Source organism: Panthera tigris, chromosome A2, assembly GCF_018350195.1.
Source record: "Panthera tigris isolate Pti1 chromosome A2, P.tigris_Pti1_mat1.1, whole genome shotgun sequence".
NCBI classification, from domain to species: Eukaryota; Metazoa; Chordata; class Mammalia; order Carnivora; family Felidae; genus Panthera; species Panthera tigris.
In genome coordinates, this window is record NC_056661.1 from 82,681,586 (window position 1) to 82,705,786 (window position 24,201).

A 24,201-nucleotide genomic window follows, 5' to 3' on the forward strand; every position below is an offset into this window, starting at 1 on the left:
TCTGATATTGTTACCTTGTAATAAATTTCTAAAAGTGGAATTACTGGGGCAAAAGGTAAACAAATTTTGAAAGCGTTGAATTACGCCCTGCAAGGAGGGTTGTACCTATTTATCATTCTATTAGCAGTGTACGAAGAAGGTGCCAATTCTAAGATCTTATCCATTAGTTTTATTGTAAAGATAGGAGACTATAAAGCCATTCAACTTTACTTGCCCAAATATACAATTTAGAGAGCAATCTTTGGCTTGAGGAGCCCCATGTAATAAAGGGGAAGAGTTACAACAGAACAAAATGCATACTTTGTACCATTTACAAGTTCTCCACAGAGTTCTTAGTACAACTGAATATGACCCATTTCCATATATGTTTTCTTGTGGATGGATACTGTGAAAGCTTTCATAGTGAGTTAGAAGGAAGAGGAAGAAAGAATCAAAGAAAACCCTGCCGGCCTTCATTATAGCTGCTTCTCACAGCTAACTTACTCATACTCTCAAAGCTAAGGAATGAAGGATTTCCTAACTACAAAAAGTATATTTACACAAAAGACACTACTAAAATCCATTATAGAGCTGGCATGCCCAGAGAGAGTCTAAGTCTAGTCTTGGTCCAGAAAGTTTTCTCTATATTGTTCTGTAAAAAATTACATGGCATCTTCCTGAGTCAATTTTAACTCATGTAAACAGTGATCCTACTGACACAATAAATGAGGCCATCTAGGTAGATCTGTGCTCAAATGACAGTATATTGGAAAGTAGAGGCTGATGAAATCCATGTCTTAGCTGTTGTGTGCTAAGGAAATACACTCAGAAACACAATATTTTGAATTTTGGTATTTATCAAGAACCAAATAGGCATATTAGTCCATGTGCATGTAAGTATGTGTGCGCATGAATGTGAATGTACACGTGTGTGATCTGAATAAATCCAAAGGCCCCAAGGGGCCCAGGTTCAGTGAGGTGTTAAATTCAAAGAATCACAACTCTTGCAGGGAAAAAGTAATTAAAATACTTCAATTATTTACTCAATCTCTCACAGATAAATGCATTTTAATGCATAGCAAGTATCTTTAGAATTCTGGTCTCCCTGTCCCTGATTTTCTTTACAAAGCAGCTATACCCTGAATCGTTTCTCCCAGTCTCAATTCCCAGTTGTCCCAAATTCAGCCTTTTTTTCTCTCTCCCCTTCCTCATCTCTCAGCTGCTTGAATCACTTAGCATCTCTGACTTTTCAAGTATTCCCTGTATCCAAAATACTATCTGATTATATATAACAAAGGTACATCAAAGTGTCAACATGGTAAGCGGCTAGATGCTCTGGGAAGTAGGAGAATACTATGATAATTAAAGTATTAATTGATTTAATTTAAAATATACATTAACAGTGTTGTCCCTGACATATTCACATACAATTCATGACAAAATAGCCTCACAAAGTAGTAGATAAAATGTTCTATGTCAATTTTAAAGATTCCTGGTATAATTAGTATGCATACATTCTCCAAGGAAAGATAACTTATGAGTAAGGGCTTTAAAAAACAAAGTTTGTTTGTTTTTACTTTTCAAGAGAAGACAAAGGAAAATGGTGCTTTAATGCTTAGTGCTTTACTAATGGATGTATTAGTGTCTTAAGTAGCACTGGACATTTCGAACTTTTTTTTTTTTTAATTAAAAGGGAAACTTCTGCTGAAAAGAAACAAATAATTGAAGTACTCAAACATCTAGAATGAAGCTAGGAAATCTGATTATCATAGAATTGTCATAGATGCAAATGATCCTAGACAGTCTTAAAAATTATTCTAGTGACATTGTGAGACTCTAGTGAAACTATGTGACATTGAAGTGCTTCTTTATTATGAATTTGCTTTATTTTTAAAGCCATGATCTCTATTGTAGAGGAACGCACGAAAGCAAATTTTGTAAAAGACAAAAAAAGGGCAATCTCCTAGGTTAAAAAAATTACAATATATTATCGGCACCTAAAACTTTCACCTTTCCTTTAAAAAATAGTGAGAAACTTGTATAATTATATGTTGGAAGGAGAAGAGGGTAAGAGATTGTCAGCACTAGTAATTTGTCAACAGAGTTCATCTTTTGCAATTTAATGTTAGCTATAGATTGAGCTTTTATTTCTCTCATAGTTACTTAACCTGACCACTCCAAGTGCGCACAGTGACTCTTCCTTAATGTTCATTTTTTATTATATGAAACATCTGTTTAGATGCATACACTGAATTAATAGTTTTATACATTCCAAATTTATATTGATATCATAAAATAGGTTTAGTATTAATGAAATGCATTTTCAACAATCCAAGATATGCAATCAATGATAAAATGTTTCTCCAGGGAGAAATAAGGCTACACATAGTTAAGGTATGCTGGGCAGCTCACTGTGTCTTTGAACAAGGGTCAATCAATTATGTATATTCTGCACATCCAATTGCTGGCCTCAGTAGCTGCCTAAAAACCAGGTAAAATAAATAATTGCTTAGTCCTATTTCAGACCTATAATAATATCTTCTAGAAACAACAAAATTATTGGTGATGGAGTATAATGTTTTTCAAAGTTTTTTGAAGGCTTTCTATTTGTTTCTAATTCATTCTAGCATATCATCAAATATGTGTAGGATGTCTCCTATGCGCAATATGCCTAAAAATCATATATGCATAAAAAAATAAATAAGAGTGTCCCTGCCTTCGAGGATCTTACATTCTTATGGGCAAAGAGGGAAAAGAGTTGACAAATACAATGCAAGCATGAACAAAGCAGTATGGAGTTTTCTTTCACAATTAGTCTTCATTCACTCAGTATCTAACCCATCAACAACATTTCTTTTGATTTTCTACCAAATATCTCTCAAATCTGTTGACTTCTTTCTATGTCTTACCACCCTAGTCCAAGTTGTGTGATCTTCTATTTGGTCTCTGCAGTAATCTCCCAGTGAATTTTTCCACATTCACTCTCTGTCTACCATAATCCATTGTCCACAGCAGCCAAAGAAACTTTTCAAAATCATATCTGATCCTCTCCTTCCCTCTGTTCCCCCAGACATGCAACTTCTGTATGTCTTTCTTTTGTTCTTAGTATAGAAACCCAACCTCACAAGTGGGGCTCCTGGCTTCTCTCTAAACTCGCTTTGAGTGTTCCTTTTCAATACTATATACAAGGGCCTTGCACATATCAATCTTCTTCTAATCTTAGGATGGGGCCAGCAGCCCTGAATACAGTTTTTCTTTCTTTCTTTTTTTCCCCCTGGGACACTCTTACCCTTACTGTATCCCCACCTTATCTGATTAATTTCTATTTATCTTGCTAATCTCAGCTCAAAGAGCATTTCCTAAGAAAAGAATCCAAAATATGCAAGATCATCAGGTTTGGTTACAAATTCTCCTAAGTGATTTCAGTTGCTCACTTTGCAGTTTTTATTTATATTTCTAATTATTAGAATACTCAATTATTTCCTGTCTCTCCTACCAAACGACTTATCATTACATCATCATTTATTAGCATATGCATTGTTGTAGTAGTTGCTCAGTTAATACTTGTTGAATAATTGGGAAAAATGCTTAGGAAGGGAAATATCTGTTGTAAATGTAAGCCTCATTTATAAAAGAAATCATTAATAGTCTATTTCAATTAAAAATTATATTGTACATAAAGTTAAAAAATAGGCATGGTCATAGTGCAATAAACAAGTATGTACAAAATAAAGTCTTTTAGGGTATCATTTATTTCTGGCCACTTCTGCTCCCAATACCAAAAGGGGAACATATTCTGATGTAGCTCATACCAAAGCTTTTTCCATATGGAGAGACACAGGTTTATGAAAGGAAAAATGAAACTTTCCAGGTATTTCATAAAACCCACTTCAGAACACTGAAACAAAACCAAAATTTGATGCATCAAAAGTAATAACATTCTAGCAGTTGATCCTAACTCTTTAAGGGTTTCAAATCAATGAATAACATTAATTGGGCCACTGCTACTGCATTGCATGATATTAAGATTTGTTGCTTTACTTTTTGAAATCACCTTTTTATTTTTAGTTCAACGTATACATTATTTTCACTGACAGTATTGAGGTTTTTTTTAAGTCAGTATTGGGGTACCCAGGTAGCTCAGTCTGTTAAGCATCTGACTCTTGGTTTCAGCTCAGGTCACGATCTCAGTTTGTGAGTTCAAGCCCCACATCAGGCTCCACAATGATGGTGCAGAGCCCACTTGGGATTCTCTCTCTCCTTCTCTCTCTACCCCACCCCCATTTGTTCTCTCTTAAAAATAAATAAATAAACTTTTAAAAAAGGTCATTATTGTTATTAATGGTATCCAACTTCAGACTATGAAACAACTTGACAAAATGAGTCTTAACATGAGGATGTTAAAAAACTCATGCAAACATCACCACGACTTAATTTCAGCATATTTTCATCACTTCAAAAAGAAACCCCATTCTCATTAGCAGTCAATCCTCATTCACCCTCCCCCCAGCCATTTCCCTCTCCTTTCCTGGCAAACACTAATCTACTTTCTGTCTTTACAGACTTGCCCATTCTAGACATTCTACAAAAATCGAATCTTACATTATGTGGCCTTTGGCATCTGGTCACTTTCACTTAGCATAATGTTTTTCAAGCTTCATCCATATTGTAGCATGGACCAGGACTTTATTTTTATTCATGACTGAATAAAATATAGCTTTTGTTTATCCTAATTCATCAGTTGATAGACACTGGAGTTCTTTCTATTTCTGGCTATTATAAATAATGTTTCTGTGAATATTCATATCTAAGTTTTTGTATGAACATAAATTTTCATTTATCTTGGGTATATACCTAGGAGTGGAATTACGGATCATAGGGTAACTCTTCAATTTTGTAAGGAATTTATAAATGTCTTCCAAAGAAGGTGCACCATTTTGTAATGCCCCCCACAATGTAGGAGAGTTTCGATGCCTCCACATTATAATCCATCTTTTTTGACAATAATCATCTTAGTGAATGTCAAGTGCTATTTCATTGTGGTTTTGATTTGCATTTCCATAATGACTAATTATATTGAGCATATTTTCATGTGCCCATTGGTCATTAGTTTCTCTTCTTAGGAGAAATATGTAAACAAAATTTTGTCCATTTGCTAATTGGGTTTTATATCTTTTTATTGTTGAGTTGTAAGAGTTCTTTAAATATTATAGACACAAGTCCCTTATCGATACATGGTTTATAATATTTTTCTCTTATCATGTGGGTTATCTGTCACTTTCTTTTTTTTTTTGCATGTCTTTACTTATTTTTTAGTAATCTCTACACCTAACATGGGGCTCAAACCCATGACCTCCAGCACAAGAGTCGCATGCTCTTCTGATTAAGCCAGCCAGGCACACTTATTTTCACTTTTCTGACAGTGTTCTTTAATGGTTTCTGGAAGGGATCCAACTTCATTCTTTTGCATTAGATAAGCAGTTGTCCCAGCACAATTTGTTGAAAAGTTTATTATTTCCCCTATCAAACTGTCTTGGTACCCTTGTCAAAAATCAATTGACCACAAATGTATGAGTTCATTTCTGGACTCCAAGTTATTTTCTATTGCTCTATATGTCTGTTATGCCATTACCACACTTCTTTAATTGTTATACCTTTGTCATAAGTTTTGAGATTAAAGACATTCTATGTTCATGGATTTGAAGTACAATATTGTTAAAATGTCTATACTCCCTAAACTAATCTACACATTTAATGCAATCGCTGTGAAAATACCAAAAACATTTTTCACAGAACTAGAACAAACAATCCAAAACTTTGTATGGACCCACAGAAGACCCTAAGTAGCCAAAGCAATCTTGAAAAAGAATAAAAAACCTGATTTCCAGACTTCAAGTTAGATTCCAAAGCTGAAGTAATCAAAATAGTATGGTACTGGCACAAAAACAGGTAGATAAATGGAACAGAATAGAAAACCCAGAAATAAACCCACCATATATGTATGGCTAAGTAATCTTTGACAAAGGAGGAAAGAATATACAATGAGAAAAAGACAGTTTCTTCAACTGCTTGTGTTAGGAAAACTGGACAGCTATGTGCAAAAGAATGAAACTGGGCCACTTTTTCATGCCATGCATAAAATAAACTCAAATGGATTAAAGGTCTAAATGTGAGATCTGAAACCACAATAATCATAGAAGAAATCACAGGCAGTAATTTTTCTCACATCAGCCATAGCAACATTTTTCTAGATATGTCTCCTGAGGCAAGGGAAATAAAAGCAAAAATAAACTGTTGGGACTACATCAAAATAAAAACCTTCCGCAAAGCAAAGGAAACAATCAACAAAACTGAAAGACAACATATGGAATGGGAGAAGACATTTGCAAATGACACACCTGACAAAGGGTTAGTATCCAAAATATATAAAGAACTGATACATCTTAGCACACACACACACACACACACACACACACACACCCCAAATATTCCAATTAAAAATGGGCAGAATACATGAGCAGACATGTCTCCAAAGAAGACATACACATGGTCAACAGACACATGAAAAGATGCTCAACATCATTCATCATCAAGGAAATGCAAATCAAAACCACAATGACATATCAATCACATCACACCTGTCAGAATGGCTACAATAAAAAACACAAAAACAAATGTTAGCAAGGATGTGGATGTAGAGAAATAGGAATCCTCCTGCACTGTTGGTAAGAATACAAACTGATAGAGCAACTGTGGAAGACAGTACGGAGGTTTCTCAAAAAATTAAAAATAGAACTACCCTATGATCCAATAATTGTACTCCTGGGTATTTACTGAAAGAATAGAAAAACACTAATTCAAAGGGATTTATATACCTCTCAGCATGTTTACAATAGCCAAATTATGGAAGCATTCTAAGTGTCCATTAATAACATAAATATATAAAGAAAATGTGTTGGGGCGTCTGAGTGACTCAGTTGGTTAAGCGCCCTACTCTTGATTTCTGCTCAGGTCATTATCTCACAGTTGTGGGATTCAGCCCCACGTCAGGCTTTATGCTGACAGCACAAGTCTGCTTGGGATTCTCTTTCTCTGCCCATCCCCACTCTCTCTTTTTCAAAATAAATAAATTAACATTAAAAAAGAAGACATGAGTGTGAATGGAATATTATTCAGCATTAAAAAAGAAGAAATCTTGCCATTTGCAACAACATGGATGGAGCTACAGAGTATAATGCTAAGTAAGTTAGTCAGAGAAAGACAAATACCATATGATTTCACTCATATGTGGAATTCAAGAAAAAAAACAAATGAGCAAAGGATAAAAGAGAGAGAGACAGAGAGAGAGAGAGAGGGAGAAACCAAGAAACAGACTGTTAACTATAGAAAACAAACTGATAGTTACCAGAGGGGAGGTAGGTTTGGGGACAAGAGAAATAAACGATTGGGATAAAGAGCAAGCACACTTATTATGATGAGTACTGAGTAATGTACAGAATTATTGAATCACTGTATTATTCACCTAAAACTAATATAACTGCAAACTGTACTGGAATTAAAATAAAAAAGTTAATTAAAAAATTACAGAAAAATATAAAGAAGATAAAAATCACTTGGAATCACCAGAAATTATAACATATTAAATCTTCTAGAATATGCCCTTCTTTTTTACATAAATAAATGAATAAATATTTCAAAGTAAAATAAGAGCATATTCTAATTTTGTTTCTCATTTATTTTTTCTTTTTTAATGTTTATTTGTTTATTTTAGGGGGAGGGACAGAGAGAAGGAGAAAAAGAATCCCAAGCAGGCTCTGCAAGGCTCACACTCATGAACCGTGAGATCATGACCTGAGCCAAAATCAACAGTTGGGCACTTAACCAACTTAGCCATCCAGTCACTGCTCATTTCTTTTTTTATTCATTGATTATTAATAATTTAAAAAATATTCTACCACATAATTGTGAATTTCCTAATTTTCTCTTTTATACTCATTTCTAATTTTATTTCATTATAATAAAATATACTTTATGTGGTTTTATTTTTTAAATATTTTTGAGACTTCTGGGGCTGGCTCACTTGAACTTCCAACTCTTAATTTTGGCTCAGGTCATAATCCCAGGGTTGTGGAATCAAGCCCTGTCTGTACTGGGCTCTGTTGCTGAGCATGAGCCTGCTTGAGATTCTCTCTCTCTCTCTCTCTCTCTCTCTCTCTCTCTCTCTCTCAAATAAAAAGTAAATTATTTTGAGACTTCTTTTATGGCATAACATGTGGTCTATACCAGAAAATGTTCAATGTACTTTGGGAAGAATGTGTAGTCCAGTGTTGTTGTGTGAGGTGTGTACCTTAGGTCTAATTGGTTTCTATGTTATTTGCATCTTCTATTTTCTTCTTGAACTTCTGCTGAGTATTCATTACTACAAGTGAGTATTTATCTACAAATATTACTGTCAAACTGTTATCCTCTCTTTTGTCTTAAATTTTCCTTCATTTTAGAAGGATAGCTTTGCTACATTTAGAATTCTTAATAATCTTTGTCTTCCAGCACTTTGAATATTTCATCGAATTACTTTGGCCTCCATGATATTTGGTGAGAATCATCTGTTGATCCTTTTTATGTGACGAGTTGTTTCTCTCTTGCTCCTTTCAATATTTTATGTCTTTGGCTTCAGGCAGTTTGGCTATATATGTCAGGTATGGATCTCTGAGGTCTTCCTACTTGGAGTTTGTGGAACTTCCTTTAGATCCATATTAATGTTTTCAATCTGATTTCAGAATTTTATAGCTGCTATTTCTTAAATATTCATTCTGTATTTGTCTTTCTCTTAGAACTCTTCTTATGGGTATGTCGATTAGCTTCATGCTTTTTCACAGCTCTCTAAGTCTTTTCATCTTTTTTCATTATTTTTTTTTCTCTTTTGCTCAGACTAGATACTTTGAATAAACCTGACTTCAACTTAACTGGTTCTTTCTTCTGTCAGTTCACATCCGCAATTGAGTATCTTAAGTGTATTTTTCATTTTATTTATTGTAATTTCCAACTTCAAAGCTTCTATTTTGTTCTCTCCCATAGTTCGTATCTTCTATATCGCTCTTCTGTTTTTGGTGAGAAATTGTTCTCACACATTCCTCTGATTCTTTAGAAATGGTTTTCTTTAGTTATTTGCACATATTTATTATTGATGACTTAATGTTCAAATCCTTGTGTTCTTAATGGAATTCAGCCAATTTTCCTGAATAAATACTCCTCAGACTGCTGCAAGCCTTTAATTTCTAGAGTTCTGAAAAGGTTGAATTTGACATTTTTTTCTAGTGCTCTTGATGCTTAATGCAGATATAGATTTTCAAAAATCTAACTCTATGATTCTGAAAATGTGATTCCCTTTCTCTTTTGTTTCCTAACTTTAGTGAGCAAAATTGAAAGATCCTCCTAATTGAAAATACTGAAAATTAACTTTTCTCAAAATGTGGATAGTTTTAGAATATTTTATTACAGAGGTCAAAATATTTATTTGTAAATACAGAAAATATGCCATTAATGAATTTATGTAGCTGCTGCTAAAAAGGGGAAGAGTGTGAGACTTTCTAAAAGTATAAACATTTAAGTATTCATTTCCCTTAGTTGAACTCCTCAATTATGTAAATATAAATATTTATTTGGGTATTTGACAAGTATTTGGGGTCTAGTTACTGCAAATAGGAAAAAATTAACTTATTTCTTCTTTGTTTATAAAGAAGATTAATTCAAACCAATAAAATATACTCTACCCATTTTCTCCATAAATAGAAGAGGAAGGAAAAAAAAGAAAGAAAAGAAAAAAAGGAACCCTCACTCAATTCCAAATAATCAGTGATTTCAGAATAGCTTCCCCAAGTAGGAAACAGTTCAGGTCTCTTTTGAAATTTTCAATTAAATATTCAGAAGTAAATAGTTGTATTTAAATTTAAAAATTTCATTTTAAAATCAAGCTCTGGGACATCTTTAGAAGTAAAATAGAATAAAGTTGCTTTCCTTTTACCTAAGGAGATACATATGAAATGATCTGTGTGGCTTCATCAATCAAAGGATAAGGTCTCTTAAAAATTTTTTGAAGTTCTTCCTATGGTTACCATTTCCTATTAATATAGAGTCAATACTTTACATTTAAGGTTATGCAGTACTTAAACAGTCTCCCATAATGAATATAAAGTTATAAATATAAGGTAATAGAGTATTTAATAAATATTTAATCAAGGATTTTATAATGTCTTATGTTGAATTTAAAGGATACCATATGTGTTACAAGTGATGAAAACAAAGATTTTACCTCCTATGATCAATTATATATTTTTTTCCTTTAAAAAATGTTCACTCATCTCATTTATAGCAATACAAATTTATCACTTCTCAGCCTTTTGGCTAAGATCAAGTGTAGTAGAGCAATACAAATTCATAGCTGAATTTTCCATGTTTACTCTGATTCAGATTTTTTCAGTTATAAAGCAATAACTGATTACCTAATAATATAGAAAATATGATAGTTATTAATAATTTTCTGTTTTAAACTACAACTCCTCTCTCCTTATTTTTACCTTAATTAATCTCCTTTTATTTCATCAGAGTTTTGCTTGATTTTACAGGCATTTTCCTCTCCAAACTGTCTCCCACTGTAGTTTGTAAATGGCAATGAATGTTGACACTTCTTTTAGATCATTTAGGAAAAGATGGATCCTGAGTACTATCTTTTTGCTAGTTTACAATATAATAATTTCTTTATTGATGACACATTCCACAGAATATTAGAAGACTTGCTTAGAACATTTTCTTAAGACTTCTATAGACATGAACAAAAATAAATCTGAACTCATAACTCATGAGACATGCATACAGAAATGAAAAAATAAATACATGAGATTTAATTTTAAAATCAATGTGGCCCATGTGTTATATGTAAGTTACGAACCAGTAAATTATGCTCCTGAAACCAATATTGTACTCTGCTAATTAACTAGAATTAAAAAAAACTTAAAAAAACAAAATCAATGTGGCTAGATAGTAAACTATAGCTGATAGATAGCAATGCCTTACTACGGTTTCTAAGCCTTTTATCACAAAAATGAAGACTTTCTTCTGTCTTTGAGAATGAATCCAAACATACATAGTAAGTCATATCCATGGTATGTAGTGAACACATCAAAATTTTATTGAAGGTGAGTTCTGATACTGTATTAAATACTGGTGAATTTCATCCCTCAAACTAGCTATGACCACTTCCTTGATTTATAACACACTGTTCTCACAATAGTGTACAGCTCAGCACCTAGTTTGTCTTTTTCACTGCAGTTCCACTTTGGTATGAAGATTTAAGAGCCTTTCCCCCTACCTTTATAAAACTCTTAAATCTTCCCTTTTCATTATTCTTTAGCACTTTGAAGTTTAACAGATTTTACCTCTTATTATCTCCTTTTCCTAGACTCTCCTCAGCATTTATTCACAGTGTACTACATTTGCTAACTCTTATCCTTGGTTCTCAGAGTGCTCAAGATCTTTCAGTTTTGATTATACTGTCTTTCAAATTCCTCATCACTGAAGGTAATTTCTCTTGAAGCTTGTTACTCTCCCACCACACCAACAAAAAGGAGAAAATGGTCTTCCCTTAAAAGAAAACTTACATCTCAGTACTCTGTGATATGTCACACAAAGCATCATAATTCTTTCAGAGAAATATTTGTGAACTAACTATAATTTGTCTAAAAGAGAATGTCTGTATTAGTAAGATTTATTTATTATTGTATTTATTATTTCAGAGGCCAACCAAACTGAGCAAAAAGGGAACACTTACACTATTTAAAGTATGTAGATAGATAGAATATTATTTTTGGTAATATTCTATCTTCTTTCTTTAAGAAAGTGTACTTTAATAGAATCCTGTAAACTAGAGGTAGACAAAAATTATTATTTAAAAGGCTAAATAAGAAGTACTTTATGATTTTCCAGTCATATGATGTCTTCTGCAACTGGAAAACTCTGTTACTGCATTTGTGATGGATAATAAATAAATGAATGGACAGGGCTGTGTTTCAGTAAAACTTTATGAACATAAAAGCTTCAAAGTCATAATTTTCACATTGTGACGTATCATTCCTCTTTTGAAGCTTTAAAACCATTTAAAAATGTGAAAAACATAGTTATCTCATGGGCCATATAAAAACAGCAGGCAAGATTTGATCCATGGGCCATGTTTGCTGACCCTGTTGTACACTATTGCATTGAATTTTATTTCTTTAGTAGCCTTTGACATACACCATACAGAACACTAACTAGAGAAAAAAGAACACATTTATGATCCACTATAAATACGAAACTTTTTACCAAATTTTGCTTTCCTTTTTAAATTTTTATTTATTTATATTTGTTTTAATGTTTATTTACTTTTGAGAGAGAGAGAGAGAGACAGAGAATGAAGTAGGAGGGGCAGAGGGAGAGGAGAACACAGAATACAAAGTAGGCTCCAGGCTTTGAGCCGTTGGCACAAGCCCAACGTGGGTTCTGAACCCACTAACCATGAGATCATGACCTGAGCTGTAGTCGGATGCTTAACCGACTGAGCCACCTAAGTGCCCATAATTTTTAAAATTTTTAAAGTCTCATTTTTGAAATTAATGTATATTGCATTTCTCTAAGTAGTCAAAAAAGAAGTTCAGATTTTAAGCTATTATGAAAATATAAATTTCATCATGCTCTAAAATTTTTCAGTTCATCTTAATAATTGGGGTAAAGATGCAATTAGGTTTTGTTTGATTTGCTAATTGGTGTGCCCTGTGTGCTTCCTGAACACATTCATTGTCAGAACATATGACATACATGTACTGTAACTGTCATCAAGTCTAAGGATAAAATTTTTGACTAAAATTATGATTTTGACATTGAAAAACATTTCCTTTGGGAAAAGGTATGAAAGAGCAAGCAAACATTGAAAAGTAATTACTTTTTTCAACCTCTCCTCAAATAAATCAATAGCATCAACTACAACAAAAACAATGACAACAACAAACACCAATGCTATTTACACACCACAAACAAGTAATTATGGATACACTGCTATTCATTGCTATATGAAATTTATTACTTCTTGAAAACTTTCTAGGATCTTCCCAACTTCTAGTTTTAATCAGATGTTTATAGATAGATTTTGTGTTGCTGCAGACAGAGCATAAATTAGAAAATGTTTTTTGTTTACTCATGCATACAAATGTTCAGGGAATTTCTGATTTTTAACTCAGGAATTGGTGATATCTGATTCCTAAAGCTCATGTCTGCCAAGCCCTATCTTTATCTCTTTTGAGACTTCATTACATCAATCCTTGGTGGTTTTTTTAGCAATTCCTCTTACTTTCCTATCTAACCTTACTATTTCATTCCTTTACAACAGGTAGGGCCCACAATTTACCTATATTAAAACTAAAATTTTCACAGTTACTTTGGAGCTATATAGAAGTAAATTTGTCTGAATTCAACTTATGAATACAGAAAACTCATGATTGGTATATTCTTTAGGTCAGGAATTACATGGGAATTTTTAAATTGAAATTTTGAGATGCTCCAATCCTAAGACTTTATAAATGACACAGCCAAGGCCCAGTTTCTTCAATGGCTTGTTCTGGAATTCAGACACCAAATACACAGAACGGATATCAAGACCCCACGTAAACGGAGGATGGTTCATGCCCAGAGAAGCTCAGCTCTGAGAAACAAGGTGACCTACTTATCACTAGGCTCCGAATAAATAGCGTTAATATCCTGAGGCACAATATGCCTTCAGGACACTGAAGAGGTCCAGAGTACGGAGTAGGGCTGAGCCTACAGATGGAAGTGTGCTTGTTATGCATTGTGGCCTCTCCAACCACTTTCTCCTTTTCCCTGCCATACACTATGCCCTGGGAAATGGACCTCTATACATGGCATCACCTGGATCCCACTCCCTACAGCTTCAAATAAATTAGGCCAATGGGAGGCACAAGATCAGAGTGAGGGAGAGAGAGGACAGGGTAGGTATTCCTCAGACCCCTCTCACCCAGGAAGCAGTTTTGGCATCCAGTGTGTTCTACCTACAGCCACAACTCCTGTCCAGCAGTCCCTCTCCATGACCATCCTTTATGTTCCTTGCTGTGGACCTTCAAGTCTCTTGTGTAAGAGCTTTTTTTCTATGGCTAGTACCTGGTGCCTCACCACCATCCTGAGTTCAGAGCTATAACCCTGCCCACACCTTTACAAAGGGTACGGGCATTTAACTCTATTTAACTCTAGGAATAATTCATTCCTTCGAGTATGTCATCTGCTTCCTCCAAGGTTTTGACTGATACAAATAAAAAGCATTTAGATGTGTCAGCGTTAAAATGCTTTCAGGTATCCAAAGTCATTCAGAAACTGTTATTATCCAATATTCATGTGATCCGTGCCTTCCTTGAACAAAAAGATGAATATTATTTAGACAATTCGTCATTTTTTTTACCTCTGGAAACCTTAAATAAATAAAGCAACTCAATTGCATTCATGCACCTCACTTCAATTCCTCTCCTCTCGACTCTCAAGCTTATTTCACTAGAAACCAGAATTATATTAGAGTTCCCTGACAGCCAGAGACTCAAGATGGTGAAGTATGGAGAATCCAATCCAATTCTCTAAAAGAGACAATTAGTAATTAAATATCACCGTGAATCGTATGAAAATGTTATTGATTATCTTCCCAACAGGTCTCCCAAAGAGCAAGCTTTCTTTAGCCTTGACAGTCACTAACTGAAAGCCATAAAACCCAAAGCAATCTACAAGAGAAGAAAGGGAGTTGAAAATAATAATAAGTATTGTTGTAAGTATACGCTTATACTTGTTATTACTGTTAGCTAACACTCACTGAAGAGTACAATGTGCTAGGAGATATTTTACATGAATGAACTTAGTGAATCCTCACAGCCACTCTATGATGTAATTATTGGTCATCTCCATTATATAAGGAAATTGAAGCACAGAGATATCAAGTAACTTGCCCAAAGTCACAATCTAGTATAAAAAAGAAAGCTGGCATATCTATGTCTCAGTTTTTTCCTAATGATAAACAGAAAATATTCACTGAACTTTGAATAATTTAAAATTTTTGTCAAAGTCAGCATTGCTTCTTTTTACTGTTACTGAAACCAGCATAGCTAATGCTATAATGGAGGCTCTATTATAGAAGGATGGGTCAGGTGGAAGATTTGTGATAAAAGACCACATGAATTGACAGAATTAGGACAATCAAGACAGAGGCAGACAGTAGGTAATAGTCAGAGACCCAAAAAGGCAGTATGTAATCAGCAGCAGAGAAGTCTGACAGTCCATAGGAGGAGCCCACCCATAAGCACTGAGGGGGAAATACTGGGGCTCCAGGACCGGCTCCCCACCATGAGACAGAGACCCAGTCTCAAGGGAACGAGATCAAGGCCTGTAACAAAGGCATAAAGAGGTATGGTTAAAGCTCTGCTTAAAAGGCTGTTCTGAAGACCAAGGGAATTATTGCATATGGGAGCTAGTTGCACCAAAAATCACTTTAGTAAAAAACACCCAATTTTTATCTAATTACTGGCAAGCCTGCAGTACACGCTATGATTTATCATGTTTTCTAGGCTCTCGGGCAACTGTAATATGCAAAAATATGATGTGTGCACTTTTAAGAAATCTCTCTAAGAACAGCTGGTGTGCATCCTTTACCCTCTTCTTTCCTGACTCCCTCTTTCTTGCTGGCTAGAATATTTGAACATGGGTGTAACAGTTGGAACTTAAGCAGCTCCCTTGGACCATGGTTAAAAGAATTATGCTGAAGATGACGGAGCAGGACAAGGAGCCAATGTCCCTGACAACTTCGTGGTGAATGTATCAGCTCTAAAATGCTTCTCTTACATGAAAGAGAACTGTATTTAGGTTACTGTTATTTTGCCTTTCCCATTACTCATAGTTTAAATTAATCCTAACTGGCATAATGCACAAAGCACCTAACACATTTACACTGCCCATAATTAGCCACATTAATGTTAGCTCTTATTACTTTTGCTGTTAGGGCCGAGGTAAAAGAATTAAAACTCAGTTTTGGTGGCCAGGTATGCAGGTCAGCAAGATGAGAAAAACTTCAGAATGCTGAGAAACTCATCAAGCTACTTAAATAGACTAACTTGGGACTATAATGTTAATCTTCACTCCTCCTTAAGTTTCTAAAACTAAATATTTTTATAGTGTCCCAAATGCTGTCAAAGTGGCTTCAGCCAGTCAGAGAGTACCTGGATAGTATATTTGACGTATACCATAAGTAAGATTTCTCAACCATCTGTTTGAAAGCCAGAGTCTTATCTGTGTTTCAGACCATGGAATAAAATGGACATACAGACTTGGGGTATGCCCAGGAGAGGGGAGGGGAAGGAAGAAACTATTCTCCCTTCACAGTTTTGTGCAATGATGCAAAAAAAGCAAGTAGTGTTTAAAGCTGCTGGCTTCCAAACAATCATTTGCTTATTTTCCCATTTCAGTAAAGAACTTAAAAGTACATATAAAAAAAGTTCCTTTCCCTGAGTCTCCAGAAGGTATATCAGCCTGCCAGATATGTCTGTGAAGGGAGAACAGACAAAAATAATCTGAACATTAAATAAATTTAAATGTTCGTTTTCCCTTTAGTTCTTTCAGTCATTTAAGAGAAAAAAAACATGCCATTTTGTGGAAAATGGTTTTAAAAATGTAAGTGTCAGACAATATATTAAGTTTAATTTTAGGGTGAGAGCAAAATAATATGCTTTTACATTTTATTCAAAAGAATAATAAAATTCAGTATAATATAAAGTCTAGGGGAAAACAAAGCAAGAAAATGAAAACACACACACACACACACACACACACACACCTGCCAGAGGGCATTCTTAAAAATCTTAAGAGTTATCTATAAGGTTGTACGTTTATCTTTAGAGGTAATAACATCAAATTCCACTGAAATTCAGCTTTTTCAGTAATTTTAAAACCCTTTGTCAAAAAGTAATACATGGAAGGAAATAATAAAGATCAGAGTGGAAATAAATGGAACAGAAACTAAAAAGACAATAGAAAATGACAATGAAACTAAAAGTTGGTTCTTTAAAAAGATAAACCAAATTGACAAACCATTAGCTAGACTGATAAAAAAGAGAAAACTCAAATAAATAAAATCAGAAATGAAAGACAAGAAAGTAAAAGTAATATCAAAGAAATACAAACGGTCATTAAGAGCCTGCTATGAACAATTACATACCAAAAAATTGGAAAACTTAGAGACAATGGATAAATTCTTAGAAAATTAATCTTCCAAGTCTGAAATGTGAAAAAAAAAAAGATGATCTAAATAGACTGATTACAAGTCAGGATATTAAATCAGTAATCAAAACAAACAAAACAAACAAAACAAAAACAAAAGCAAATGCTCCCCCCTCCCATCAAACAAAATTCCAGGACCAATGATCTCTCTAGTGAATTCTACCAAACACTGAAAGAATATTTAATAACGATTCTTCTCAAACTCTTCCAAAAAGTTGAAGAGGAAGAGATACTCTTAAACTCATTTTACAAGGCCAGTATTATCCTGACAAAACCAGACAAGGACACCACACACAAAAACAAAAACAAAAACAAAAACAAAAACAAAAACAAAAACAAAAACAAAAACAAAAAAACAGAGAGAGAGAGGGAAAAGAAAAGAAAAGAAAAGAGAAAAGAAAAGAAAGAAAAAGAAATAGAAAAAGAAAATCACAAGCCAATATCTTTGATAAACACAGATGCAAAAATTCTCAACAAAATTTTAGCAAAACAAATTCAACAATACATTAAATGGGTCCATACACCATATTAAGTAGGATTTACTCTAGGGATGCACAGACAGTTCAACATCCACAAATCAATTAATGCACTACATCAACAAAATAGAAAATAAAAATTATATGATATTAACAGACACAGAAAAATCATGACAAAATTCAACATCCATGTATGATAAAACTCTCAACAAAATGGCTATAGATAGAACATAACATAATACAAGTCATGTATAACAAGCCCACAGCTAATACCATACTCAATGGTGAAAAGCTGAAAACTTTACCTTTAAGATCACAAAAAAGACAAGAATGTCCACTCTTACCACTTTTATTCAACATAGTATTAGAAGTCCTAGCCAGAGCAATTAGGCAGGAAAAAGAAGTAAAAGCCATCAAATTGGAAAGGGAGAAGTAAAACTATCACTATTTGTGGACAACATGATTTTATATATAGAAAATTCTAAAGACTCCACCAAAAAAACTGTTTAAACTAATAAATTCAATAAGGTGGCAGGGTATAAAATCAATATACAAACATCTGTTGCATTTTTATACACTAACAATGAATATCAGAAAGAAAAATTAATAAAATAATCTCATTTACAATGCATGAAAATAATAAAATAGTAAAAAATTTAACCAAGCAGGTTGGTTACATTGAAAACTGTGCAACACTGATGAAATAGATTGAAGACAAATAAATGATAGATATTCTATGCAATGCAATCCCTATCAAAATTCTAATGGCATTTTTCATAGAAATAAAACAAATGATCTCAAAATTTGTATGTAACCACAAAAGATCCTGGATAGCCAAAGAAATCTTGAGGAAAAAAAAACAAACAAAACAAACAAACAAACAACAAAAAACAAAAAACAAAAAAACGAAGTTGGAGGCATAAGGCTCACAAATTTCTAACTATATCACAAAGCTATAGTAATCAATCAATATGGTACTGGCAAAAAAACTGACACACAGATAAATGGAACAGAATAGAGAGTCCAGATATGAACCCAAGCATATGTGATGAATTAATTTACGACAAAAGAGGCAAGAATATACAATGAAGAAAGATGGTCTCTTCAATAAATGGTGTTGGGAAACCTGGACAGCCACATGAAAGAAAAAAAAAATGGAACTAGACCCCTATCTTTTTTAAATTTTTTTTTTTCAACGTTTTTTAATTTATTTTTGGGACAGAGAGAGACAGAGCATGAACGGGGGAGGGGCAGAGAGAGAGGGAGACACAGAATCGGAAACAGGCTCCAGGCTCCGAGTATCTTAACTATACACAAAATATAACTCAAAATGGATTAAAGATTTACATGTAACACTATATAATTCCTAGAAGAAAATATAGGCAGTAAGCTTCTTAATAATGGATTCTTAGCAATGAGTTTTGGACTTGAAACCAAAAGCAAAGGGAACAAAAGCAAAAATAAACAAGTGGGGCTACATCAAACTAAAAAGCTTCTGATCACTGAAGAAAACTATCAGCAAAATCAAAGGGCAACTATAGATGGGAGAAGATATTTGCAAAACACATATCAGATAAAGAGTTAATACCCATAATAAATAAGGAATTCAAACAACCCGAAAGCAAAACTCAAATTAAACAAGACAAACAAACGTAACAAAGAAACCAATTAAAAAACAGGCAAAGGATCTAAATAGACATTTTCCCAAAGAAGAATACAAATGGCCAACAAGTATACAAAAAGATATTCAACATCACTAATCATCAGGGAAATGCAAATTAAAACCACAATGAGATAAATCACCTCATACCTGTGAAGATAACTACTATCAAGGAGACAAGAGATAAACGCTGGTGAGGATGTGGAGGAAAGGGAACCATTACACACTGTTGATGAGAGTAGAATGAGTATAGCCACTAAGGAAAACACAGTGGAGGCTCCTCAAGAAATTACAAATAGAACTACCATAAGATTCAGCAATCCCACTTTTGGGTACATATCTAAAGGAAATGAAACCATTATCTCCAGGGGATATCTGCACTCTCACGTTCACTGCAGCATTATTCACGATCGCCAAGGTACAGACACAAGTGAAGTGTCTATCAGTGGAAAAATGGATCAAGAAAATATGGTACACATATACAATGGAATATTATTTAGCCTTAAGAAAGAAGTCCTGTCATCTGCAACAACATGGAATTACTTTGCATTATGCTAAATGAAATAACTCAGAGAAAGACAAATGTTGTGTGGTATCACTTACACATGGAATCTTTAAAATAAAAAAAATCAAACTCATAGACACAAAGGAGAAAAGTGGTTGTCAGGAGCCGGGGGTAGGGGAAATAAGAAGACATTGGTAAAAGGTTACAAACTTTTAGCTATAAGATGAATAAATTCTGATGATCTAACATAAAATGTGGTAACTGTAATTGATAACACTATATTGTATGATTGAAATTTGCTAAGAGACTAGAACTTAAATGTTCTCACCAAAGGGGGAAAACAAGATAAATATGTGAGTTGAGAGATGTGTTCATTATAACTCAATGAGAGGAATCTTTTGACATTGTTTATCAAATCACTTTGTTGTACATCTTAAATATATTACAACTTTATTTGTCAATATACCTAAATAAAGTTGAAAACATGCATAGTTTAACCAAAAATATACAACACCTGTATTAAAAAAAATCTGTAAAATATTAGCTCAGAGCACCAGAGTTGGATTAAATAAATGGACAAATATACAAAAAAAGTCTTTAATCTATATTTTCTATTGTTTTTGTGTCTCTTGTTGAATCCAGATTAATATAGAGAGAAATTTATTTTTTAGAACTCAGAGAATTCATGCCAGCCAAGAAAATTAAGCCAATTTAAAATGCTAATTAACCCATCATTTAAATATTATAAAGCAATTGGGGGAGGCACTTATCCACCTAAGAACATCTTTTTTTTTAACCTCTTTTTTATCTTAGTGTGTTCCCTAGGACACACTGACCTTTACATATTGACTTTTCATTCCTACAGCACACCTCAACCAAACTAGTCTCCTCTACTGCACTCTGCACTAGGCCTTGGGGTGTACAAGTGAGTAAAGCATGGTGTTGGTTAAACAGAAGCCACAGGCTAGTGCAAGCAAACAGAAATTTAGACAGGTAAATTTTAATTCAGCAGAGTGGTAGAAAAGAAATCATTTAAAAAGGGTCATGGAAGAACACAGAAGCCACTGGGGGAGTCAGGGAAGCTTCACAGAGAACTCTCTTCTGTATCTTTGATGAAGTTCATGGCTATCTCCACAAACAGTACTAATCTTCAACACAGCAGCCACACTGCCTGGTGTCTACCAAAGCTCTTATGCCTCTTTGGTAAGCTCAGCTAAACATCCTAAGTTTTATCCTATACCATTAAATCTTGATGCTTGTCCTTTTAAATCCTTGGAGGATTTTAATTCATGGACAAACTTCTTTATGCAAATATTACTCTTGGGAAAATTCTCTTTATGCTTGTTGGAAAATAAGCAATGTGTTTTGCTCTCCACTGATTCTTGCATGTCAAGCATCAAACATGGGTGGCAGATTTCTGATTTAACAAATAGTTCTTAACAAACAGCATCAGCTTTTGCTGCAGTTATGTGAGTTACATATTCATCACACATCTCCAAAATACTTCACTGCTTAGTAAAACACTCTGAGGTATAGTACATGAAAAGCACTATATAATCCCCAGCAGAGTGCAGAATGAACAATCTCTTATTTAAAGATTAATGATTCTTTTAGCTGCACAACTGACTTATGGAACTGTCTATTTTTTAAGTATGGAGCTATGAATGAGATGCTCATATTTAAGAGACAGAAAAGGTTAAGCTTCCAGTTTCCTGCTCAGTAGCTATTTACTTGCATTGTGTAGGGCTTGGAACATGAATTCTAATGAGAACAAATTCACATCTGCTCAAATCTCAATTATCTGAATGTGGCTTATCCACTGTGCTAAGTATCTATAGATGCATGAAATTTAAACTAGTTTCTTCCTGCCATCCTACATGCTTCTCCGCTACCTCTGTCCTACCAGCAGCTGCTGTATTTAAAATATTGTTTTAATTTTTTCAAAAAAACCTTTTTTAACATTTATTTATTTTTGAGAGAGAGACAGAGTGCCGGTGGGGGGAGGGGCAGACAGAGACAGAGACAGAGACAGAGAGACAGAATCTGAAGCAGGCTCCAGGCTCCAAGCTGTCAGCCCAGAGTCCGACATGGGGCTTGAACCCAGGAAATGTGAGATCATGACCTGAGCTGAAGTCAGACGCTTAACCAACTGAGCCACCCAGGTCCTCCTAAAATAAATTTAATGTCAGCATAAGTAAAATGTTAATTATCACATAAGCAAAATTCGTATATAAGTCTCAAATCCAACTAAGTTGTTTTCTGTACTCTCTGTAACATTTCTCTTTAGCGTAATAAGCTATTGACATAAAACCATATCCCTGAGTCCAGTTCACCTGTTGGCTCAACATTAAATACTTGTAAACAGACTTTAAGAATGATAGGCAGCTTGGGGTGCCTCCTCTCTCTCTGCCCCTTCCTGACTTGTGTTTTGTCTCTCTCTCTAAATAAACAAATAAAATAAACTCAAAAAACAGTTACATCCTGTATGATTATATTTATATTACATTTTGGAAAGGGAAAAACTATAAAGATATCACTGGTGGCCAGGAGTTAGGAGTAGGGGCAAAAATTAATTGCGAAGGAGAAACATGAGGAATTTTTTGGCAGGGAGGCGACGCAATGGATCTGTATCGTGACATGATGGTGATTACACTACTCTATGCGTTTGTCATGTTTATATAACTTCACACCAAAAAGAGTACATTTTATGTAAATTTAAAAATAAATTGTAAAAGGTTAGGACTCAAATCAGAAAGAACATTATTATCACAGAAAAATAAATGTCAACTCAATGGAATCATGTTATTGAATGGAAATAATTACTATTAAGAATTTTGCAATTATCTCTGAAACAATCCCAATAATCTCTGAAACAATTCCAAACTAAGTTAAATACAGATGTGGGCATATAAAACTATGTAAAGTGTTTGTCTCAACCAGGTGAAAATAAAAGATCCTAAATAAATTCAAGTGTTATTTGAGTGTTTAAGAAATATCACTGTTTTTGCTTAATGCAATGCGTACTCTTTGCTGATCCCATGCCATCTCTGATCTCTTTCCTGCTAATTTCATACTCTTAGGGAATTAATATATCTTCTACCATGTTTGAAAATTTAGTTCTTAAGTTTTATGCCTCTATACCAGGATTTCTCAAAGTGTGACCAGAGTCCCTGTGGTAAACTGAATAAAGGCTCCTCAAAGATATCCATACCCTTATGTGAGGAGTCAGAATTACAGAATTATTAGATAATAATTATTAGTATGATTTACAGAATTATTAGATAATAAACTTGTATTGTTGCAAACTGCTAAACTCATTATAATTTGTCATAGAAGCAGTAGAAAAGTAATACACTCCCTGAATCATAATCTTTAAGGGTGATAACTGGGAATTCACATGGAAATTCTTATGAATATGCCATTTGATAATCCTTTCCCTAAGTCTTTCTTCTGCAATGTATTTCTTATCAATAATTTAGACCTAAGCCATCATGCAATTGACCACCAGAGTCTCTGATTGCTTCAAACTGAGCACCTTCTTAACACTTACATATTTAAACTACAGAGTACTAATTTGTATTACTTATTTTATCCTACTATGAAAATGTCTTGTGATTAGTTATATTTGTAGTATATACCCACAGATTATAATTCTCTGGATTAAGTTCCTTGGAGATAAAAATTGTTTTTCTCTATTACTTCTGAAAATTACTATAAAATAATTTAAGCTTCAGAATTTTATGGGGAAAAAAAAAAAAACACTGACATGACTAAGAAATTTCAAAGAAACTGAGCAAGTCCCAAGGCTAGAAAATGGCCAGGGAGAACTCAATGACTCCCAAGAAATACTGTGGATAGGATATTACCTTGGTGACTCCTTTTTTTTTTTAACTTTTTAAAAAGTTTATTTACTTATTTTGAGAGAGAGAGAGCATGAGCAGGGAAGGGGCAGAGAGAGCAAGAGAGAAAGAATCCCAAGCAGGCTCCACGCTGTCAGCGCAGAGCCCGATGCAGGGCTCAATCCTATGAAGTGTGGGATCATGGCCTGAGCTCAAATCAAGAGTCAGTCACTTAACTGATCAAGTCACCCAGCTGCCCCTACCTTGGTGATGCTACCAAGGTCCAGGAGCTGGCCCTCATCTTTGCAAAATTAAAAACTTAATTTTATCAGAATACTGAGCATTTCTTTTCTTTCTCATCCTATCATGCTCAAAAGACTGATGTAGAAAACCAGA

General features: G+C 34.0%; 1 protein-coding gene and 1 pseudogene across 1 annotated transcript in view; one reads left to right on the plus strand and one right to left on the minus strand.

Moving 5' to 3' along the window:
• Positions 1-24,201, minus strand: part of MAGI2 (membrane associated guanylate kinase, WW and PDZ domain containing 2) — a 1,321,708-nt gene that overhangs the window by 982,939 nt on the left and 314,568 nt on the right. The window lies entirely within an intron of this gene.
• Positions 10,361-10,483, plus strand: LOC122236850 (annotated as a pseudogene).